The sequence below is a fragment of the Phocoena phocoena genome, chromosome 4 (genome assembly GCF_963924675.1).
Source record: "Phocoena phocoena chromosome 4, mPhoPho1.1, whole genome shotgun sequence".
Classification (NCBI taxonomy): domain Eukaryota; kingdom Metazoa; phylum Chordata; class Mammalia; order Artiodactyla; family Phocoenidae; genus Phocoena; species Phocoena phocoena.
This window is the reverse complement of record NC_089222.1, coordinates 92,874,027-92,898,433: the sequence shown is the minus strand read 5'-3', so window position 1 is coordinate 92,898,433 and position 24,407 is coordinate 92,874,027. Positions and strand designations below refer to the sequence as shown.

At 36.4% G+C, this 24,407-nt stretch overlaps 1 pseudogene; it reads left to right on the top strand.

Annotated features, from left to right (window-relative positions):
• The first annotated feature begins 9,228 nt into the window (after positions 1 to 9,228).
• On the top strand, positions 9,229 to 10,001 carry LOC136122625 (claudin domain-containing protein 1 pseudogene; annotated as a pseudogene).
• The last annotated feature ends 14,406 nt before the right edge of the window (positions 10,002 to 24,407 follow it).

Here is a 24,407-nt window from a genome sequence, read left to right as displayed (position 1 = left end):
AGACTTAGAGGAGCAAATGTATTAAGAAACTCTAAGAGGTTAAAGGGAATCCAAGAGCACAGAAAGCATCTCAGAGCAAAGGCCAGAAAGACTACTAGCTTCTTAGACATATTCCTCTTCAACTGAGTTGATAAAGTAGTGGAATTGCAAGTGCTGAGAGATGGGGATGGTGAGTGGGGTCACAGGCAGTATGTAATTGTCAGCACCACCTATTGTGGGGAAGGGAAACACCTGAATTGTATCTATAACATTTGAGAGAACCTTGAAAGTGGCTGAAAGAGAGCCACCAGGTTCAGAGCAGATTCAGAGAGTGGATGTAGAACAAACTTGGACACCACATGTAGCAACAATGGGTGCAAATATATGACAGTGGGAACCAAGCGGGATGGTACTGTCAGTGGAGGGTAGTGTGGATAGAGGACAATTCTGGATCCATATTCCTCTAATGCAAGAGTCATATATAATCACTTCCAGAGAGCTCCACCCAGGAAAATGCTAAGTTAACTGAATGATACTAAGTGTTAAACTTGATATGACTGAGTTTACCTTGGATAGGTAAGATTAATGCTGTATCTCTGGAAATGTCAGCTCTGGAAAAATAAAACAGCTTTGTTCAATTCATTCGTGACCACAGAAACAGATTTACAGTACATCTAATGTAGCTGAAACTCCAGAGCCTCTCACTTGCTCAAGCTTCTTCCAAAGCTCAGCTCTAGCAATGCTTTTGTAAAATATGCAGAAGTAGATTCTAGCCACAATTGTATAAGACAACTGCCTCTTTCCACTCTGACTTTCCTTTGAGCACACTTCCCCTCATGTCCCGGAATCCAATTAAGGGTAAATTCAACTAAGTGGAAATTTCACTGGAGATACATTTAATTTGGGCTTAATGAGGTTTATGTATGTGGTTCACATTCCCTTCCATGAAGGGTTGAGTTAGTGTTAGCCTCCCATGGTGCTAAAGCACATGAGTTATGTAGTGGTTATGTAGTGGTGCATGGTTAGGAGTCAGGCTGTGAGATGAATGAGTCCTACAGTACCAAGCACTAGAAATATGTGGGCTATGGAAGAGAAACAGGTTTGGGATGTGGTATGTGAGAATTTCTCCCAATCATCAGATATGTAAACATTTAAGTAGAAGACTCAGTTCTCCCTCATGCTTATTCAGTGAAAAAATTCTTTTTATTACTGCACATATACCCAATAATACAGTATCTATTACTATAAATGCACAATAAATAGCTCTTTTCATTTGATTATATACAAGTGATTAGAATTCCTAAATTTTTAGAGAACCTGTACTTGTACCATGGAGTACGTCAGTGTGTAAAGAATCATGTATTTTTCATCCTTTTGTAATAAATTGCACCTAAGCACTACATTTCTCAGTGAGTTGTAAAACTGACACTTTTCTAAACTATCAATAATAAAACATACTTATTTCTATCATTCTAGACAAGAGCCTGAGTTTACTCTATACTCTCTACAGAAAATGGTATAAAATCATTAATGTATGAAGAGGCTATAAAAAGTATACAGCCAAAAGTTTAGGGAAAAAAAGTGTCATAGTTGTATGTCAGTTTATTAGTAGAAGTGTTATTATTTTCCTGAATTTTATAATGCCTGTGGCATGTATCAGCTTTAAATTTTTTAAATTTTGTGAATTTTTTCTAGTTTTAAATAAATATTTATATATCCAACTTTGTGTTTCTAATTTTGTATTGTTTTCTTCTCAAATACCCCTATTCCCAATGATATACATTTCACACACTCTAAACCTATGACCAGAAATATCATCATACTTTTTACTGATACTTGAATACAAGCTCCATGAGAGCAGGAATTGTATTTCTTTTGTTCACTGTTCTATATCAAAATCTATACAGGGTCTGAAATATAAAAGGTACTCAATCAATATTTATGAAATGAATACAGGTCACTGTTTAAACTCTGTGCTTCCAAGCTGAAGTAGCCTAATGTCTTATTTGTTCTTATTCAGTAGACTTGCTCTACCCAATTTACTCTATTAAATTTTTCCCACAAATATCATGATGTTTTCATAAAAAATTGTAAAAAAAATTCCTTGCAAAATTCTAGTATTTTAAAAAGAATTTACTTTCTGCGGTAGTGATGGATTCAGTTTAGAAAATATGTAAACACAAGACACCCAGGAAAGTACAAGGTGAGGGAAAAAGATGAAAGAAAAAACCTAAAGACAAAACAGGACAGATTATTACAAGAGGCATGAGAAAGGTGAGAAAGAACAAGAATTGAATATGGAAAGATGGCTGAACTCAATTTTCCTTTTCACTTTAAGAGAAACTCAAAAAGAATATTAAAAAAATCAGCTTTGACATTTATCCAAATGACCAATGTATGTTATATTCGACAGATAGATGTTTGAAAACTATCATCTTTAGCTCTAAATAATATTTACTGAGTGACAAAAATACCCTGAGGGATAAACAGTTAAAATGATAGGCTAGCTCATTTTATGCAGAGGTGAAAAGAAGCATGAACAACATGTTGCAAAATTGAAATGCTAAAGGAAGCTGTGATGTGTGGGAACTGGGCCAAAATGGAGCTCGATAGACCAGACTCAACAAACCATGGAGATTTCAAATTTGGAGGCTCTGATATTATGATTTAAGAGAGCTTTAAGCTTTAGAATAGTAGCTCCCATTTGTCCAACTCTAATTTGAGATTATGCTCTTGAATATGTTTCTTTTTGTAACGGTGATGATATTAGATGCAAGCTCATACAAATAACAAAACTGATTATTTAAAATTTAAAAAACAGACTTTTTAAATTGCTAGAGTACATTGGTTCATTCCCTTCTCCTACCTGAGGCTTCTTGAAGTTACTCTGCACTTCAGTGTATCGCTCTCTTGGTGCCAAAGAAGTGTCCACATTGCTTTATCAGATATGGCAAAATTAGTAAAGTTGTATTTGATTGATGGAATTTTAGGAAATTCTTGAATGACCTACTGTCCATCTCCAGTCAGTAGCATCACTAAGAGGGTTCTATTCAGAACTGGTACTGGAGAAATTGGTGAGTTTATATTTAGTACCTACTATAATCCAGGAACAACTTATTAGAGTTGTGTCCTCATGATGTTCTTGGGTTACCACAGAACCATTCTCTATGTATTTGGAATTCATTTCCTCTTTTCAAATTTATCTGACTTATGTTCATTACTTAAATGCCATACTGCCTGGCGAACTATCAAACAAGTTTCCTCTGTAAGTTAACTTTTTACTGTAACAGCAGCACTTATTACTTAAACTATAGGAGTGAATAATTATGGTTATTTCAGGCATTGTGTCACAGCCATAATATTATTTACAAGTAGGAAGGCTAGGTCCTTTTGATGCTCCCTAAATCATACCAGGTAATTGTGATGTCAAATTGGTTGTGAAGGTGACTCTCCTTTTATTATCAATAGAAGTCATATCACTTTGAGGTATATGTTTGTTTTATCTCAGGACAAAGAAAAATTTTCCACTTAAATGGGAGACAAAAGTTTAATGACAACTTCATACAATTATTTAATTTTAAGTCATGTCAACAACTGTGAAGATATACTGAGCATCAGTTGAGTGTCATCCATTATTCTAGGCACTGAAGATACAAAGAGGCAGGCATAGTCCTTATCCTTAGATATTTTTTTAGTGATTGAGTGTGTGTGTGTGTGTGTGTGTGTGTGTGTGTGTGTGTGTGTGTTCTGGGGTGAGATGGAGTCGAGTAGCAACCAGGGCTGGGGGAGAAACAAATAAATAGATGATTATGTTGCAGGGCTATAAGCTCTATGGTGGCAAACCTGATGTGTCTCTTAGTACAGAAAAAAGGCATTATCTCATCCAGGCCAGGAGGCATGATCTGAGTTGAGTCTTCAAGGAAAAGTAACAGTTAGCCAAACAAGGAAAAAGAGCATTCAGGGCAGAGGGAACAGTATAGGTAAAGACATGGAAGACAAAAAGCTATCACCATTGGGAACGAGCAAATAGGTCAGTGTGGTAAAGATTATCTTGAGCTGGGATTTAAACCCACACTCTATTTTCTACACTATGTGATGCTATACACTCCTGATAGGCTACAGCTTTGGAGTATGCTGATCTACTTAGAAAATGTACCCTTGACACCGAAGCTAATGATTATCAATATAAAACTGATGAAACTATTGCATTTAATTAATGGCTCACTAGTTAGAATCCTGAATCCCTCAGAAGGATACTAATATGAAATGTAATGAATGTAATATAAGGTAAAAGTTACATGAATTTATTTATCTATTTATTTATTTAATAAATATTTATTAAGTGCCAATTACATGTTACAAAATTGTGCTGGTGGAGAGATGCAATGATAAACAAGCTATGCCCTGTGCATCCAAACACTTGACAATATAATAACAAAAATGGTCTGCCTCGAGTATGAAATACAAGAGACAAACAGCAAAAATTGCTCAGTATAATCCTGGCCTTATTTAATAGAAATGGGCTGTTTTGGCTGTTATCACAGGTATCCTGGTCTGTTTAGCGGTTTTATCCCTCTGGTAAAGGTGGGCATATATCAGTCTTGATAATACTATTTCGTAAAATCATCTAGTATATTTACCTTGATTCTTTGTTCGTTAAAAAAAATCTTTATGACAGTAATTTCACTATTCCATCTAGGAATAAAATGTTTTGACAGGGCTTCCCTGGTGGCGAAGTGGTTGGGAGTCCGCCTGCCAATGCAGGGGATGTGAGTCCGTGCCCCGGTCCGGGAGGATCCCATATGCCGCCAAGCGGCTAGGCCCGTGAGCCATGGCCGCTGAGCCTGCGCGTCCGGAGCCTGTGCTCCGCAACGGGAGAGGCCACAACGGTGAGAGGCCCGTGTACCGCAAAAAAAAAAAAAAAAAAAAAAAAAAAAAAAAAAAAGTTTTGACAAAATACAGGTGTATTCTGAACCTCGTGGCTGTTCTAATCCCCATTTTCACTTAATAATATTACTTGACGTCTGATGAAGCAGCAACTTGTGATTTAATGCTTACGACTATTCTCTGAGGCCTCATCACTGTGGTAGGAACTAACACAGACCAATTTGTATTGCAGACTAATACAGAGGATCAAAAATCGACTATGAGAGAGTCAGCAAAAAGGGTAGTTAGCCTTTGTTGCTTATCTAATCAGCCACTATCTTTATCTTATATTAATTGTACTAGGCTGTTTGTTATAGATATTCAAACATAGAAAATAGACAGAATCCACAATAAAGCCCTATGTATCCATAGTCCATCAACAGTAAATATATTAGTATGTCTCTAAAGAATGTCTCTTTAAAAAAATAAAAAACTAAAAACCGTTATTACCTAAGTACTTACAATAGCTCCTTAACATCCTTGAATATCTGCTTAAACGTTCAAAGTGCCAATTGTCTCATATATGTTATTTTTATTAACACTTGTTTGAATCAGGATCAAAATAAGGACCACACATTGCAAATGGTTGATATGGTGTTTAAATCTTCTTTAATCTATAAGGATCCCCTTTAATTTTATTTTTCTCACTCACAATTTAAATGTTGGAAAAAAGAACATAGGTGCTGATTGCATCCCTGTAGTGTCACTTGACATGTTCATTAGTCATATCATTAAATTTGCATTTGGATCTAAAGATGTCTTCTAAATTAAGTTTCTCCTACATTTTATTTTTTGAAAAGATTATTCCATAGCTGTATGTATTTAGATCTCTCTATCAAGAGAGGTAACATCTAGTCATCTTTCTTCTTGTGATGTTAACAGCTATAGATGCTTAATGTCTAGATCTAAATTACTTTTCGAAGAATCAACTTATCTTGTAACTATGTTTGAAGGAAATATTGTGTTCTTCATATTCCTGTCAACTGAATATAGGAAAAGAAAAATGGAGCATATGGTATTTCTTCTTCTAGAAAGAAAGAGAGAGAGAGAGAGATCATCAATGTAAAAAAAATAGCTACTCTTAGGAATCTTATAATTGACTGGTAATATCATGCAAGTTATTTCATTGTTGCTATAGAAATCCTAATAAATAAAAGCCATTCTTTTAAAACAAATGTTATAATAGATATTTTCGAGTCTCATGAGATCTCAGCACTATGAAGATTATTTTTGTAGGTTGGAAATTGTTTCTATTTATATCTGCTTACTGTAAGGTTGAAGAAAGTGAAGCATATAAGGCACCACATCCCACAGACCCATAATAAAAGTCACATAGGAAGTTAACTGTAGAAATGAGAATGTAGCTAACACATAATTTGGCACTATTTTACACAAAATGTTAAAATATTCCCTAAACTAATAAAAGAAGCACAGGTAGTGATGATACAGTGAAAAGAGAATTCAATTTAGGGCAAATGATTTTTTAAAAAAGCTTCAAAGGATAGGTTATATTTGAAATAGACCTTGAAAAGTAACTTATATGTTGAGAGGGAGACTGGAAGGCATTCAAAATGGAAAGCAATGAAATGGAAATGGATAGTAGCCTGGTTTGGATGGAGAGTGGTGGACTAAAGATGGGTAAAAATCTGTAAGTGTGGATGGAGACCATATATTAGTGGCTAAGTATACTGGGTTTGGAACTAGATACCTAGAGTACAAATTTTAGCTCACCTTCTAAGTAGTAGTGTGACTGTGTTAGTCTGGGTCTTCTGAGAAGCACATACCAAGACAGATTTAACCATACAACAGCTGATTGAAGTAAATGCCTATGAGGGAAAATGGGAGATAGCCAGAGAAAATCAAGAAAGTTGTCAGACTATGATTTAGGTCTGCCACCTTTTAAAGAGAAAGAGAAAGGAAGGAAGGACTGCAGTGTAGCTCAGGAAATTTCTACAAAATTGGTAGGGAGTCTTTGAGCCAAAGTTGTTTGTTAGAAGAGTCCTGTATCTCCCAGTCACTGACTAGGAGTAGCCCTTAGGAACTGTGACTTTGGTGCACAATGGTGATGGATTTCAGAGCCCAGCAGCTGGAGCCATGGTCTGTTATGCTCCCTACCCTGAAGGACACATTTTTGTGTCTTGAGTAGCTAACTTTCTGAGTTACAGCTCCACCATTTAACAAGGGGAAATATAAATATTTATTTCATAGATTTGTTGACAATTAAATGAGCAGGTATCTATAAAGTAGAAAAAAATGTATAGTTTAGAAGTTGTTTTGGTTTCAGATATGATGTTGGTGGCTTTGATGATTATGGCAAATAAATGTAAGGGTAAGAATTTTTCTTCAATTGGGTTACAAATCAAAAATGTATAAAGTCTTCTTGGCAAAAACGTGACATTTTCAAACTGTACTACAGGAATGAAAAAACATTTATTGAGAGAGAAGTGTCAGAAGAACAGTAGGGAAAGGCACCATCATCTCATGGGATTTAGAGATAAAGCAGTGGGAAGGAGAGGCTATTAGTATATACCAATCTTGTAAACAAGACATTGAATGAGGGTACCCTGTTGGAAAACTGTCATATTAAATAAGTCAATATATTAGGAGGTAACAAAATCCTGAACTCAAATGTTGGCTATAATCATGGAAAGAAAGGACAATATAAATGAAATACTTAGGAGGATTCATCTATGGACAGGATATCTAAGTAGATGTGTAAGGTTAGAGGAAAGAAGAAGCAAACTTTGTCACCAAGATTTCAAGTTTGTATCTTGGGAATGTTGATTGGGGGTTAAAAAAAAAAACGTTTAAAAAAAATTAAAAAGTTTGGGCTTCCCTGGTGGCGCAGTGGTTGAGAGTCCGCCTGCCGATGCAGGGGACATAGGTTCGTGCCCCGATCCAGGAAGATCCCACAGGCCGCGGAGCGGCTAGGCCCGTGAGCCATGGCCGCTGAGCCTGCGCATCTGGAGGCTGTGCTCCGCAATGGGAGAGGCCACAGCAGTGAGAGGCCCGAGTACCGCAAAAAAAAAAAATTAAAAAGTTTAAGTTTAGATATTGTCAATCGATTTAAATTTTAGATTTTTGAAATTGTGGTGTTAGCCAGTTATTCCTATCTAAAAATGAAGGTTAGCATCCTAGGAATAAGTTAGATCATCAGTAAATAGACTTGGGACTCAACAGAATAGAAATGATCTTGTGATTAAGAAAACACATATGGTCACCAAGAAAATAAATGTAGAGAATAGTGAAGCGAAACAAAGTCAGGACTTTCATTTAATTCCTGAATTTGGCTAGCAGGTAAAGCCAGGGCTTTGAAAGTTAGTAAAAGTGAGTGGAAAAGGAAAGTAAGAGGGAAGAAATAGTGAATTCAGAAATTTAGGTGGTCAATTTTGTTTCTTTTTATGGCTGAGTAATGTTCCATTGTATATATGTGCTACATCTTTATCCATTCATCTGTCGATGGACACTTAGGTTGCTTCCATGTCCTGGAATAGTAAATAGTGCTGCAATGAACATTGTGGTACATGTCTCTTTTTGAATTATGGTTTTCGCAGGCTATATGCCCAGTAGTGGGATTGCTGGGTCGTATGGTAGTTCTATTTTTAGTTTTTTAAGGAATCTCCATACTATTCTCCATAGTGCCTGTGTCAATTACATTCCAACCAACAGTGCAAGAGGGTTCCCTTTTCTCCATACCCTCTCCAACATTTAAATACCGTATGCTAACATGTATATATGGAATCTGAAAAAAAAAAAAAAAAAGGTTCTGATGAACCTAGGGGTAGGACAGGAATAAAGATACAAATGTAGAGAATAGACTTGAGGGCATGGGGAGGGGGAAGGGTAAGCTGGGATGAAGTGAGAGAGTGGCATGGACATATATACACTACCAAATGTAAAATAGCTAGTGGGAAGCAGCTGCATAGTGCAGGGAGGCAGCTCAGTGCTTTGCGACCACCTAGAGGGGTGGGATAGGGAGAGTGGGAGGGAGTCGCAAGAGGGAAGAGATATGGGGACATATGTATATGTATAACTGATTCACTTTGTTATACAGCAGAAACTAACACAACATTGTAAAGCAATTTTACATCAATAAAGATGTTTTTAAAAAATAGAACAGAATAGAATAAAATAAAATAAAATAAAGAAATTTAGGAGGCAGTCCTGGGCCAGGCCCAGCCAGGGTGAGGGCCAAGGCAGAGGCGCTGGAGTGCAGGGGGTGGGCTCTGAAGGGAAGTGTGTCAGAGGGGGCACGGGGAGAGCAGGGTGCTGCGGTTTGAGCTTGAGGGTGAAGTTTGTGAAGCAGGAGGATGGGCCAGCAGTCTGAATGCCAGAATGGATAACCGTTTTGCTACAGCATTTGTAATTGCTTGTGTGCTTAGCCTCACTTCTACCATCTACACGGCAGCCGCAATTGGCACAGACTTCTGGTATGAGTATCGAAGTCCAGTTCAAGAAAATTCCAGTGATTTGAACAAAAGCATCTGAAATGACTTTGCTAGTGATGAGGCAGATGAAAAGACATAATGATGCGCTTTTCCGATATAATGGCACAGTGGGATTGTGGAGACGGTGTATCACTATACCCCAAAACACATACTAGTACAGCCCACCTGAAATGACACAGTCATTTGATATGGTCACAAAATGCATGAGTTTCATGCTAAATGAGCAGTTCATGGAGAAGTTTGTTGATCCTGGAAACTAGAACGGTGGGATTGATCTTCTTCGGACCTATCTTTGGCGCTGCCAGTTCCTTTCACCTTTTGTTAGTCTAGGTTTGATGTGCTCTGAGGCTTTGACTGGACTTCATGCTTGTATCTGCCAAAGCTTGTACCCCCACCATTGCCACAGGCATTCTCCATCTCCTTGTGGGTATGTGTACCCTGGGCTCAGTGAGTTTCTACGTTCTTGGAACTGAACTACTCCACCAGAAATTAGAGCTGCCTGAGAATGTGTCTGGCAAATTCTGATGGTCCTTTTGCCTGGCTTGCGTCTCAGCTCCCTTACAGTTCATGGCTTCTGCTTTCTTCGTCTGGGCCCCTCATACCAACTGGAAAGAGTACACCTTAATGAAGGCATATCGTGTGGCATGAGTGGGAATCTGCTTGCTTTACAATTGTCACTTTTATGATTTTTTTACATTAATATTTTCCCTTATCTCTCCCCCCCCAATTGTTTTTAACTTTGTGGGGTGTGTGTGTGTGTGTGTGTGTGTGTGTATCATTTCATCCTGAAAATTCATTTTATTTATTCACACAGATGGTTTCTTAATACTGCTAAAATTTATATGGAACCTGAGTGAGTCCATTTATCAGACAAACTAATCTAGGTTCAGAGTCCAGACAGAAAAAAATGGGTAGACTCTTGGCACAAATTTGTCAAAGAAAATTGGTAGTAAGGGGTTGACCCAAAGCAAGTTCTTCTGATGTCTGTTGGACTTCTCAGTATAGTAACTGTATGTGTTTAACTGGAAACTCTAGTTTCTTTGGGAAACCTCTTATCATCATCAAAACTTCTATTCACTTTGCTGTTGTAGATAGCCTGTCAGCCAGAAGTATTAGTGCTATTTTCAAGGACTTAGGCTATCTAAAAATAAGGAAATTACCTAAGATCTTTTTCCCAAAATATTGGCATATAGCTTCATCTGAGGTGAAATATCACGGTTGTTTACCTATATTGTGTCTGTTTACAAGATAGGAAGTGTTTACATGGAATTTTAACTTTGTAACTGCACGAATTCCAGTTCAGCTAGACAAGAGGATTAACCTTATTTTACTTTTTTTTAAACTCTCCTTAATATGTCAATAGGATTTTCAGTATCACCAAACCATTTTGGATTTTTGTTCCTTCCCTCCTCATACACCAGGCTTATTAAAACAGTGCTTTCTTTTTAACACTACATTGGGGTCCCAGAGTAAAATTCTCCAACTGCCATCTATTTATTTCAGCTAAGTACCATAAAGAAGGTTCCACCATAATGACCCCCTGGAGCTATGAAAACTACCACAAGACCTAAAGCTTTGGCTGGTCATTAACTTCCAACTATGGTCTTTATTTCTTGTGATGAAATGATGTGCCTTTCCTTGCCTAATCCCTTCCTGGTGTGTATCAACATTATTTAATGTCTTCTAACTCAATCATTATTTTATACATATGTCTATAAACACTGAACTTTAAAAATCTTATTTATTTATTCCATTACTGCAGTACTTGACAGATTTTTTTAAAATGTAACAGTAATTTCTTACAAAATCCTAAATCTTTCTTAAAAAATGAGAAGAGAGAGAAAAAAAAAAGAAATTTAGGAGGCAAATGATGAAAACTGGCCAGGAAAATATTTCAAGAAAAACTTCAACCTTGGAAATCAGAATAGAAGAGGAATGAAATAAATGTGTTAGTTAAAATTGTGTAGTGATCTTTGAGACCCCAGTTTCATTAGGTACAGAATCCTAAGTATATAAAATAAGTCAACTATATGGAAGGTAAGGCACCAAGGGTAAATTCATTTTCTAAGACTGCTAAAAGAAAATGGAAAGAAAGTGACAAAACAGTAAGAAGTTTGGGGGCAGCAATAATCAGAGAAGTGTGTTTGTATTTTTGTTTATTTTTCTCAGGGGGTTGTTTGTTGCTTATCCCAAGTATATTTTCAGGCAGAGGGAAAGAAAGTAGTTGTAAATGAAAAATTAAAGAAATATATGTAGATAGATAAATAATTTTACAGGACATATTTGATAAATCAAAGCCCTAGAGAAGACAGAACAATGAGTAGGATTAGAGCACAAGCAGAAGGATCAGCCTTGGTTAAAAAAGATTCTTTCTTTCTCAGAGACTGTAAAATGGAAAAGAGGGAGAAGCTATAGAGTGGTTATAGAAATGAAAAAGTTGGATGATGAGTATGGGGAGCCTTGTGGGGAGGCTTGTGGGGAACCTTAAATTTCTCAGTAAAATGGAGGAGTAATATCATCAGACCTTTTCTAACATAGTTTCCTTAACTTGGTAAACTCCACTGCCAGCTATAATGTACTGACCACATTCATGCTGCTGGTGCTCTTTAAAACGCCTGGAAACTTTTCTCCTCACTCCTGACAGTATTAATGAAATGATTCCATTAAGGCACAAACTAGGCTAATATTTTATTGAATTAATTTATTTAGATTGAGTCTGATTACTTAGGTATCATGATAATCACCCTGGAAACATTTGAATAAAATAACCCAATTAATTTAATAAATTCTTAATTTACTCTTGCATTCCAAATGTAATTTTAAAAAGCAGTTTAACCCATTAATATGGACTTAGCAACTTGGTTTGTCAAATGAAGATCAAGCAACAAACAAAAATGTCACTCATAAGAACTTTCTCCAGAAACATCAAGTCATTAATGTTCACAAATTTTCAAAAAAGGATGCATAATGATAGCATTATTATTTTATATTTGAAGTAATTTTTACTCCCAAGTGAAATTCTGATTTCTTAACGAATTATAAGCAGCTAATTTTGATTCTACTTATGCATTAGTGAATACTACTATGAATTAAATCACTTTCTTTCCCCAAGAGCTACATATATTAAGAGCTGCTATCAATAATCTGGTACAAGGATCTTGGCCCTCCTAGTATATTCTCCCAGGAAAATTCAATAGCAGCTGTGTGGTAGAGACATAATAAGATAATACTTATATAGACTTTGGTATACCTGTGACCTTTTCAAACCAGAATCACCCAGGCCAGTCTTCATTAGAGCTGAGACCCAACCAAAATAAAGTTCAAGTAACAGAAAGAACACATCCTCTTGACAAGATTGCCTTCAGTATTTTGTAGTCATAATTTGCAAAATGATATGGCAAGCTTTCCTGAACCAAAGAATCATAGGACTACTGATGCCCTGTGATGAAAAATATCACTACTTCAGAAATTGGAAGCTTTCATGAACTGCATTTTGAAAAGCCATATGTATCCCAAAAGCCACAAAGTGTCATTGCTTTCTGGTACTTTAGTAACAAACACTTAAACCTGAAAAATATGGGGAATGGAACACTGGCATTTTTTTTATCTGAGGACTTTATCTGAGAAAAATGATGCCTGGTAATCCATGAACGGTTACTCATACACAAGGAGTCAGATCTAGAAGCCAGGGGGAAAAGTAGGTGCACATACCTGAGGTCAATGTTGGTGATTTGGTTAGTAAATTAATTCCAAAAAATTATCCTAAATTGTGTCTTCCTTTTAGGCTAATAATCTTGGCATCATTGCTGTCTTTGGCAGCTGTTATTAACAATCCTGCAAATATATCTCTGCCTCTATTCTGAGAAAAACTCCTCTTCATTCTTGTGGGAGATGTCTTACAAAGCCCAAACAAGTAGTCATCTAATTAGAATGGGCATCAGAGTCACAAGTATGTTGGATTCTGAATCATCCCTCTGCTATGCTCTAAAGCTTGTTGGCAGAGAAGGAAAGAGAGAACTGTTTCTTCCAATTCATCTCCCTTCTTTATAGCACTCTCACAATTCCCCCAACAAAATGAAAATGAGTCAACTGCATAACCCCATGGCAACAATGTCCAGTCAAAGAAAAAAGTGGATCTTCATAGAGGACATTAGGAGCAGCCTGGCATACTCACTTGTTTGCTACTGACTGATGGTGCCATAGGAGCTCTCAACCTCTGCCTAAGCCCTTCTTTTATGGAGCTAAGAACCTGAAGATTCAGGAGCATCAAAAAGTCAGAAGCCAAAATAAAGTCTCCTGCATTTGTGATATATGTTGCTTCTTCTTAAAATGAAACTAATTCTGCAATAGTTCACGATTTATTTTAAAAGAGATGCATATGGCATGCTTAAAGGATAGATATTTGCAATACATCTGTACTGGATTTTACACACACACACACACACAAACATGCTACTGAAAGTCTCAGCTTACAACCAACCCTCTATCACTAACTTTATTTGATCACTTCTGATTTAGTAACTAGGAATCAGTTGGTACTCACATGGAATATTTCTTTACGGTGCTCTGGGGAAAATGGATTTATGAAGTTGTTTTCAAATTATATTCATCCTTGTTAGTATTTTGAAAAAGAAAAAGGAGAAAACAACACACTGGGTTATATATATTCTCATTTTCTTGTCCAAACAGTTTGTTGCAAGGAGACTACAAGACCACCTTGGGTTATTTTAAACTTCTTTCATTTGTAGCTATGTTTTTGGCCTTCATATGTGTTTATTAAGTGTAATATTATCTGTTTTGTCTGGCTCCTCAAAGCAGCAGCCAGACCATAACAAAGTGAGTGTTGAGAAATACTGTTAACAAGATCAAGATATATACACAAATATTTGCTGCCATCAGCCTTCCTTCACCACAGGAAATTACTTAGGAAAAAGAAGCAGAGTGCCTTGTTCAAAGCAAATCCATGGCCGCAAATGCCATCATTATTATTACTTTGCACTCTAATGTCTCTGCCTTGTTTTTTCCATCTTTTCATACTCATATAATGATTTCTTTTGTTCTAACTTTATCTCAAACCCATAGAACCCTGACACCAACTCTCTCTCATGGATGCCTGCCTTTTGGGTTGTTCTTTGTTCCTTCTTACATCTTCTCCTCAATTATATTTTTCCCTATTTTCTTCAGACATAATACTATTTTTTCATTATCTTCATCTTCCTTCTCATCCTGCCCTTGCAACCTACAGAGGTAATTCTTTATATATTTTTTCCTGTAGGGGAGAAATTCAACTGATTTGTATCTAGCTAGAGGGAAAGGAGAGGAGAGAGAGAGAAGAATAGTTCTTCTGAAGTATTTAGTGTCCAACACATGAGACCCCAGCAAACAATATTTGGATCTTCCACTGAGAGATGGAAGCCCAGCCTTTACGTTTGGAAGCTCCCTGGTGTGCACATACTTTCTCCCAGGTCGTCAATTCTAGGTGCTACTGTGAAGGGATTTTGCACATCAAATTACAATCCCCAGTCAACTGACTTTAAGATAGATTATCAGATGGGCCTGACCTAATCACATGCACCCTTAGATCTGTGTCTAGAGACATAGGAAATCAGAGACTCAAAGTCGGACATGCTCCTGTTGGTCTGGAAAAAAGGAAACACTAATAAAGAACTGTGAGTGACCTCTAGGAGCCAAGAGGGATCCCTGGCAACATTATTTAAAAATGGGGACATTCCTACAACTACAAGGAACTGAATTCTGCCAACAGGCTTAATGAGCTTGAAAGAGGACATGGAGCCTCAGACGAGAATGACAGTGTGACCAACACTTGGTGGCAGCCTTGATTATAACCGTGTGAAACCCTGAGCAGAGAGCCTTAGCTACACCGTGCCCAGACTTTTGACGTAGAGGAACTGTAAGATAATAAATTTGCACTTCTTTAAGCCACTAAGTTTACAGTAATTTTTACACAGCAATAGAAAATTAATACATAAATAAATTATTTATAAATAAATTGCAAAAAAGCAAGTTTGTTATATATCTGCAGTTGCATGGCTGGGTTCTAATATGCCAAAATTATTTTTAACAAAGAAAATTTCATGATTCCAAAATAAAAGGGAAAATGTCTCAAAAGCCTTGTTTAATTGCTTACTAATATTTATATCTATAGATACAGCTAATAAAGATGCTGAAATAAATTATTACCGGTATCTTAAAGAATTCAGAATACAGGAAATTATAAGCAACAAACCACTATTATAACATCACAAGTATTCATTGATTTTAAGTTTTGGATGCTGAACAAAGGCCTTAGAACCACTTATGTTTTAAAATAACTATTGCTAAGTTCTTTAATGAAGTGCTTCAAAATACTGTAGAAAGGAGAAACTTTGGACTCACCAGAACTCCCTCCCCTTCTCTTTTCATCCTTAGTAAGGGAGATACATGTCCAGGGCGTTGATGACAAGGGACAGAATAACAAAATTTGGGGCAGATTCCATTCCTTGAAAGTTTTTTCCAGTGTAGAATGTGTTGTTAACTCTTGCCTCTCCATTGTATGATATATACAATGCCTAATTCCCAATTACCCCCTTTTTTCTTCCTAGTAAAAGCCCTTTTAATCCAGAGATTCACAATATATCTAGTCCTCAAGGAGGATTTTGATTTGTTTGTGCCAGTTAGATCATGGCCTTCCTTAGTCTAGAGGTAGACATGTGAATTAAGTTTTCCCAATCAGATTGAAGAAAAGGACTATTTTCTAGGTTTAAGGGAGAAAGCTCCCCTCTCCTCTCCTGCTGGCAGTTAATAAGAATTAATGTTGCTCAGGATGTCGCTGGCAGCCATCTTGAAACCATAAGGACAACCAGCCCTAGGAGGTAGCTGAGTACAACAGAGGAGAAAGACGAAAAGGAGCTGGATCCTCGATTATATTAGGCTTCTCATTACAACACACTTGGAGCTCATTCTACCTCTGTACTTCCAGTTATATTAGATAATACATTTCTTTGTTGGTTAAACCCCTTGGAGTTGGGGTTTTTCTGTTATCTGCACCTCAAATATCCTAACAGATAATGTGAGAGATCGATACTCACTGTCAGTATGCTGTTTAAACTTCAGCTGAGCTTAATTCTCAAATGTAAGGCATTTCAAAGGCCTATAAAATTTCATCTCTAGTTTCCCAGGCAACTATCACATGTCACTCATGGATGTTCTGAAGCACACAGGTAATATTCCATCTCATCACCTCAATTTTAAACCTGGAGAAAGACAAATGAAATGGGTGCCAATAAATCCTCAAGGCTGCAGAGATAAAAGAAAAGAATGAAAATCCAGGAGGCAAAGGAAAGTAAACAATCTACTCTGCTATCTAATCTCCCCTTTTCCACTCTTTGTTTTCATTTCTCTTTTTTAATGCTGCCATGAGAGATTCAAAATTAGATATAAATTTTTCTGGAGGCTAAGTCCTTCTTTCTGCATTAGTTTTCTGGACTCACCTGACCCTTGCATATAAGTAACACCACCTCCTGCAGAGAAAAGATTCAACAATTCCAAATTCATAATCTAAGACCTTTTGTTCTCTTCTCTCCCACATCATAAGAATAAAAATCAATCTTAGACCTAAATAGGTATAATAGACTTTAACGTAAATCATTTAAATGCTAATATTCTTTCTCTCTAAATGATTCTTTGATAAGGCTGAATTATATGCAAAATGATGGAAATAAAATTGAAAAATTATTTTTTGTCAAATTTTATAATGTTTTTTCCCATCATAGGCAATAAGTTGGAGATAATTTCAAGCCAGGGTAGGCAGCTTTGTTCATAGTTGCTTTGGATAGTAACCAAATGAGACTTCCATTCAGGCCACAGAAGAAATCTCATGAGACATAAAACATTCAGAAAAGCTGAGGACTTCTATGTACCCAAGAACTACTCAGCCAGAAACCCAGAAAGCGAGATTATCCCTCACCTGAACTGCTCATTGGCTCCATATCGGCTTCTTGGCTTCCACTTCTTTCCTGCTATCACCTACTGTCCACACAGTAGCCAGCATGATCCTGTTAATTATGAAACAGAACATCATCTCTGCTCAAAACCTCCAACAACTTTTCAACTCACTCAGAACACGATGGCCATCAGACCTCCGTATAATCTGACCTTCTACCACCCTGTTTGACTTTGTATTCTGTGCTACTTTCCTTCTCAAAGTCCACCCCATCCACCTTGGCCTCCTTGATGTTAAAAATGCCAAGCATGCTTCCACTCAGTGCCTCTGGACTTACACATCCTCTGCCTATGAAGTTCTTCTCAGAGATATTTCCTTAGCTCACCCACTTTAAGTAGGTTTCTGCTGAAATGTCCTTGTATCTATTCAGATACATTCATTACTCCCTGCCCAACCTATACAAAATAGCACCTTCTATATCACTCTCCATCTCCTCACCCTATTTTCTTAGATATTTTTCATAGCATTTGTCATCCCTGAACATATTACATAATTTATTGTCTATCATCCATGACAACATGAGCTCCATGACATCAGGAACTTCCCTTTGCTCATTGCTTATATCCCAGCACTTCGAACCAGTACCTGGCACTTGGTAGAAGCTAAATAAGTATTTCTTAAATACATGAATAAACTTTTATTTCAATAAAAGTTGCCAAGAATATTCACAACATATCTAGATAGCATACTGTTTTAATGAAAGCCATTTTATCATATAATTCTGTATAATGAGATTATTTCTCATTCTTTTGCTTTAAAAAAAAGTTATTTCCTTAGAAACAATCTAAATATTCATCAACAGAGGAATGGATAAAGAAGATGTGGTACATATATACAATGGAATATTATTCAGTCATAAAAAAGAATGAAATAATGCCATTTGCATCAACATGGATGGACCTAGAGATTATCATACTAAGTGAAGTAAGTCAAAGACAAATATCATATGATATCACTTATATGTGGAATCTAACACAAAAAATGATACAAATGAACTTATTTACAAAACAGAAACAGACTCACAGATCTCGAAAAAGAAACTTATAGTTACCAAAGGGGAAACGTGGTGGGGGAGGTGATAAATTAGGAGATTGGGATTAATATATATGCACTACTATATATAAAATAGATAAACTGCAAGGACCTACCATATAGCACAGGGAACTACACTCAATATTCTGTAATAATCTATATGGAAAAAGAATCTAATAAAGAATATATATATATAATTCACTTTGCTGTACACCTGAAACTAACACAACATTGTAAATCAACTCTACTCCAATAAAAATTTAAAAGCTATTTCTTTTTAAAAGGGAAATATATATTAATTACAGAGAAATATGTATGTGCATGTGTACATATGTGTGAAAAAATGTAAAGGAAGGAAAACAATGTAGCTACAATTCCATCTATCAAAGGACAAACACTGTTACAAACTATATAGGAAGAAGCTATTTTCATTTCCTCGGAAACAATTCAAATTAACATTTCATTCCATGGATTGAAACAATTTCAGTTTTTGCTAAGAAACAGACTGAGCAAAGCACCATCTAAGACTCACTGACTATTCAGCACAATGTTAGGCTTGATTATTCACAAAGAACACACATTTCAGATTGTCCTAACTGGGAGAAGCCTGGTCTCCCCATACTAGAACAAATACCAGCTTTAGCAGTTTTCTAGGAAGTAGACAAAGAAAATAAACAAATCAACAAAACATCAAAAGGCAAAAACCAAACAATTAAAAATGTCAATGAACTTCCTCTGGCATTTCATTCAAATACAGTTATAAGTGGAGCAAAACTATATTTACCCTCCCTAATGCCTCTATGTTATTAGCAATTAAAATGTCCCTTTGTGAGAAGCTCAAGGCCCTACATCCTTTCCTTGAATTATTATCCATGAATCAATTACAATTTGATCTTTTATATATATATATATATATATATATTACATACAAAAATTTTTTTAAATAAAATTTACGTTAAATCTCTTCTGGCACTGTGGTTGCAGCTTTCAACTTTTACATAATTGACTGTGCTATGACTGTTTGGATGTTCTTCTAAGCTTGTAGCACATATCATTAGCATTTCCATAATGTCAATATTCTAGTTAAATTTTGTCCTTTGAATTCATCTACCTAAATAAGAAAATTCAATTTTGAAATTAATTCATCTCCATTCATTTATCCAGCAAAACAAGTTCAAATTATGTATTTTCAAGTTACCTAAGGTTATAATGTTTTTAGAGGTTTGTTTCATTTGAATTTTCAAAATCGTATGGCAGATGTTTTCAAATGACATATTTTTGTTGTTGTTGTTGACATTCCCCATTATACATATATCTTAATACTCCCTCTGGAGTCCTCAATAGGACTGCTTAAAATGTTACTGGGAAAAACAAAAAAAGACATGACATGCTGACATGCAAGTCAGTGGCTTAGGAAAGACTATTCCCATACTAAGGGTAGTCAGCTTAAACTGACTCAGCCCAAGTCCAAAAGTTTAAATATTTATAGTGTTCTTTGTCTTTTACCAATTCAGAGATTGTTATTTTCCAAAATTTAATTGCAACCTCCATTTTACTAATAATATTCATTTTTCTTATAGAACAGGAAAACTCAGCAATGCACAGAGGACAGATTGTTTTGATCTAAAACTCATGTCCTACACTAAAATTTAGCCCCAGTTATTGGGGAAGATATGTCATAAAGCCACTGTCAATAGGATCTGTGGTCTAAAGAGAGAAGCAGGGGCTTTATTTTACTACTAGGAAATGCACCGTTAAATAAATCTATACTATGTTTTCTTAAATCACAATCTAAGACCATCGAGCAAATGAGTGAGAAATTTAGGTTAAGGCTTGAGCCTCCTTGAAACATTTATCATGACATTACAGGAATACATTGTTCCTCCAGCTTCCCAAACAGGTGCCACATGGAGAAGCTAATGTCCAAGAGCATCTAAAGTGTAACCATAATGTTGACTCAGAGTATGCATATCCTCATTCATTAAATCTTATGTTTATTGATTGATGCCTACCTTATGTTAAACACTCTTCTAGGGGCAGGGGGAACCAAGCAAAGTCCTATGACTCAAGGAGCTTATAATCAATCATCTCACAAAATCCGAAGGTTTAACCAATATACATCAGGCTTCTCAGAGTAAACAGATGTTTTCGGGGGATTTAATCTCATGATATATCCAGTCTTGTACCATTTAAAAAATTTCCTCAGCATCACCTGGGGGTGCTTATAAAAAGTAGATTCCTTGGCCCACTTGACACTGAATCAGAATCTATTAGATTATGGCCCAGATATGCACTCCATTGTCAAGAATTGGCAACCAGCAGAAAAGAGAATAAAAGGAATTTCCAAACCTCTCCCTCTCCACTCCTTTGTCAGTCTGAATCCAACCCCTCTGGTGTTTCTCCTCCCTCTAGTTCACAGAGCTGAAAATGTTGTTCAGCTTGATGTAATAATGATAACTATAATCATACAAATCGCCTATTCCACTCCCCGTGGTGCTGCACAGAGAATTGATGGCCTTGCGCAGGCAGGGCAGTCACGTATCAAAGCTGCAGGACCTGTGTAGAATTCAGGAAATGCCAGTGCTCTCCTTCCCTTTATGTTCCTTGTAACCTTGCTGTCTCTCTCAGTTGCTGTAGCAGAGAACAGGTAATCCATCAAAAGAGAAACATCATAAACTACCCTCCAAAGTACCCTTTTCTCCTCCACCTTCTACTACAAAATTGAAGCTGGAAGGAATTTTAAGATAGTGTGGAAAACTTGGGGCTCTCAGAATCCTGGCCCCAGCCTTTTGGTCCTCAGCCTATCCCAACTGAGTCTTTCTTATTAGACAGATCTCCTCTCCTCTCAAAAGACACTGGACTTTTCCAGAAAGCAGTCACAAATTCCATAGAAATTGCATTGCGGGCAAGGACGCGTTTCTATCAGATTTGTCAAGCAGTCTGGTTCAACTTTCAGTGCCTGACAAGACCTGTGCTCATCTCTGAATGTGCCAGTACTTTTGCACAGTTTCCTCACATGTGGGAGTATGTATATGTGATCTTTTCTTTATGCTTTTGAAAGAAGAACAATAAAGACCAAAAAGACACAGGAAAAAAGGGGAGGAAAATTTATCATGAAAATTTAATCCATATCCAGTGTTTTTAGCAGTTTGGGAGCAAGTACAAACTCCATTATTTGTGCAGCTATTTCTGTCACCTCCCAGTGATCCTCAGAGCTGGACCCTCCACTGCCCAGGGAGACAGAGTTTTGCCGTTTTTGAAGGCAATGAAGGACCCTTGTCATAAGTTTATTAGGATGTAAAACCCAGCTATTTTACTGGAAGCATTTCCATTTTTTTTATGCATACTGAATCTGCTAATGGACTGTCTCATGTTCTTTGCTCTTTTTAATTCAATAGTCTGTCACTTTCATTTTCAAGATGTCTCAAAGAAAACTAAATTATTATGATGTGCTTGATATGCAAGAATCAAAATGGACTTATATCCTAACGTACCTTCAGTTTACTATTTGTGGACCAAAGATTGCTTTTATAGGTAATTTCTTAAAATGTATGAAGTGCCCTACTTCCATTGTCACTCACATAAGAAGGTGAGTGACACCATTTTGTATGAACTAAGGAAAATTTCAGTTTATTATGGAAATAAATGTACTAATCAATCTGTTGAGGGAACACTATCTTAGAGTTATTATATGTGGATTCTACACTATATGTAGCTTATATGTAAGGTTTACATAGTACTTAAACATAAACATGGGTACATTTTTCCCCCAATAGAAACTAATCATCACTGCTTTTGAAAGCCACCAAGTGCCTCTCCCAAATAGCAACTCCTTTATTCCACATCCAGAGGTAGCCCATTCCTTTTTTAAAAAAAATTTTTTTATAGCTTTATCACCTATGTCTGTATCCCTAATCAACAGAATTTAATTTTATGTGTTTACTCACTTTTTTATAAATGAATTTTATAAATTCATTCATTTTGCTGTCTACTTTGTTTACTTAATATAACTTGTGACATTCATCTAGATAATAGAGTTAACTTTATTTTCACTGCTGAATATTATTCCATTGTACAAATATCACACTTTTTTATTTATTCAATTTTTAGTCAGTGGACATTTGAAGTGCCTCCATTTAAAATTTTTTTTTTATTTTTCACTACTAAAAATAAATTAGTTCTGGGACTTCCCTGGTGGTCTAGTGGCTAAGACTCCACACTCCCAATGCAGGAGGCCTGGGTTCAATCCCTGGTCAGGGAACTAGATCCTGCATACCACAACTAAAAGATCCTGCGTGCTGCATCTAAGACCCGGCACAGCCGAATAAATAAATTAAATAAATAAATATTAAAAAAAATAAATTAGTTACTTTCATCAGATATTGTTAAATGTAAACAAAATCTAGGTTTTAATTTCCTGTTAGATCCACAAAGAAGTAACTACACTGTGCAAGGTTCATTGTTTGATTCTACTTAGGAAGTAGGCCACGGATGTCTCTTTAGCTTTTATTGTTTTCTCCCCTCTGTTTCTGCAGTTTGAACCTCTCTTCTCATTCCCCACCATTGTACCCACTTTCCACAGAATTTCCAATATAACAAAAACACAAAGAAAACTTTACTTCACATAGGCAATGAAAACATGCCCTGGCAATCATAAAGAAAATAGTAAGGAAATCTTTCTGTACTCTGTCTCCTGCCTATTATTTCATACTGCATGTATTAAGGTACGTGTTTTTACTCGAAATATTTGTGAAATTTGTTGGTGAATTTCTGTTCAGTAAACTATCTGTGTAAGCTTCTCAGCACCAAGTGTCTACTTCTGTTTTATTAGCTCCAGCACCTCTCTTGGACAACTGCTGCATCTCCAGGTGGCTCGTGTACTTGTCCCCTTTGGCTACTGAGCTTTACGGACTGTTTCAGGAAGTTTATTACTACTGCGAGGATGGAACATACTGCTTTGTCAGTCAGCCTCTCAGTCAGACAATGCTATTACTTGTCTAGTCCCTGCACTACTGACTCTCACAGATGAGGGGGTAATAGGATGCTGTCTAATCTCCTCCAACCACATTTTGCCAGTAAGAAATAGGAAGGAGTCCTCACACCTCGCCATTTCAGATATAGCCCTGCTTACCTGGATCTTAATGGTTCTTAAATGCTCTGGAATTTGATTACTGGTTACTAATCCTGCCTTCTCCACTAACTATCTGTACGTTCTTAATCAAATTAGGTAACCTAATGCTGCCTCAGCTTACTTGTCTGGAAAGTGGGATATAAAACAATACCGCATCAGTTAGTTCTTGCTGTGTAACAAATCACCCCAAAACTTAGCAGCATAAAACAATAATCATTTATTATTTCTCATGACTCTGTGTGTTGTCTGGGCTGGTCTGATGTTCTGTGCTGGACTTGACTGATCTCTACATGACTGATTCAGGATGTATTCTCTGCTGGCAGGTTAGCTGAGGATTGGCTGGTCTAGGAGAGCTTTAGTTGGGTTATTCAGCTCTGCTGCACATGGTCTCTCAGCCTGGATTAGTCCTCATGCTAATGGCAGGGTTTTAAGAGCATGAGGACATAATTAGCCAAATATTACTTCACTAAAGCAATTCACAGGGTTAGCCCAGAGTCAAAATAGATGGAAACTACAAAGTTAAAGCAGAAAAGGAGGCAATACTTGGGTCCATCAATACAATAATTTTACCTAATAATATCAATCTCTAATCAAAATTGTGAGAATTAATCCATGTAAATATCTTGGTATAATGTCAGATACATAATAAAAACTGGTAAAGAACCAGTTATCACCCTACTATCTAGGAGAGGAATAATGTCTTCTTGTCCAAAATATGTTTATTAAATAGAAAGGCAATGACTGCTTTCTTCTGTTCCTAAAAAATTTATCACTGAAAAAAATGTAGACTTTATTCCCAAGAACCTCTATATACGGAGTCAGCAAATACTTTCTATAAAAGGGTGGAGAGTAAATAGTTTAGACTCTGAAAGCCATATGTCTCTGTCAC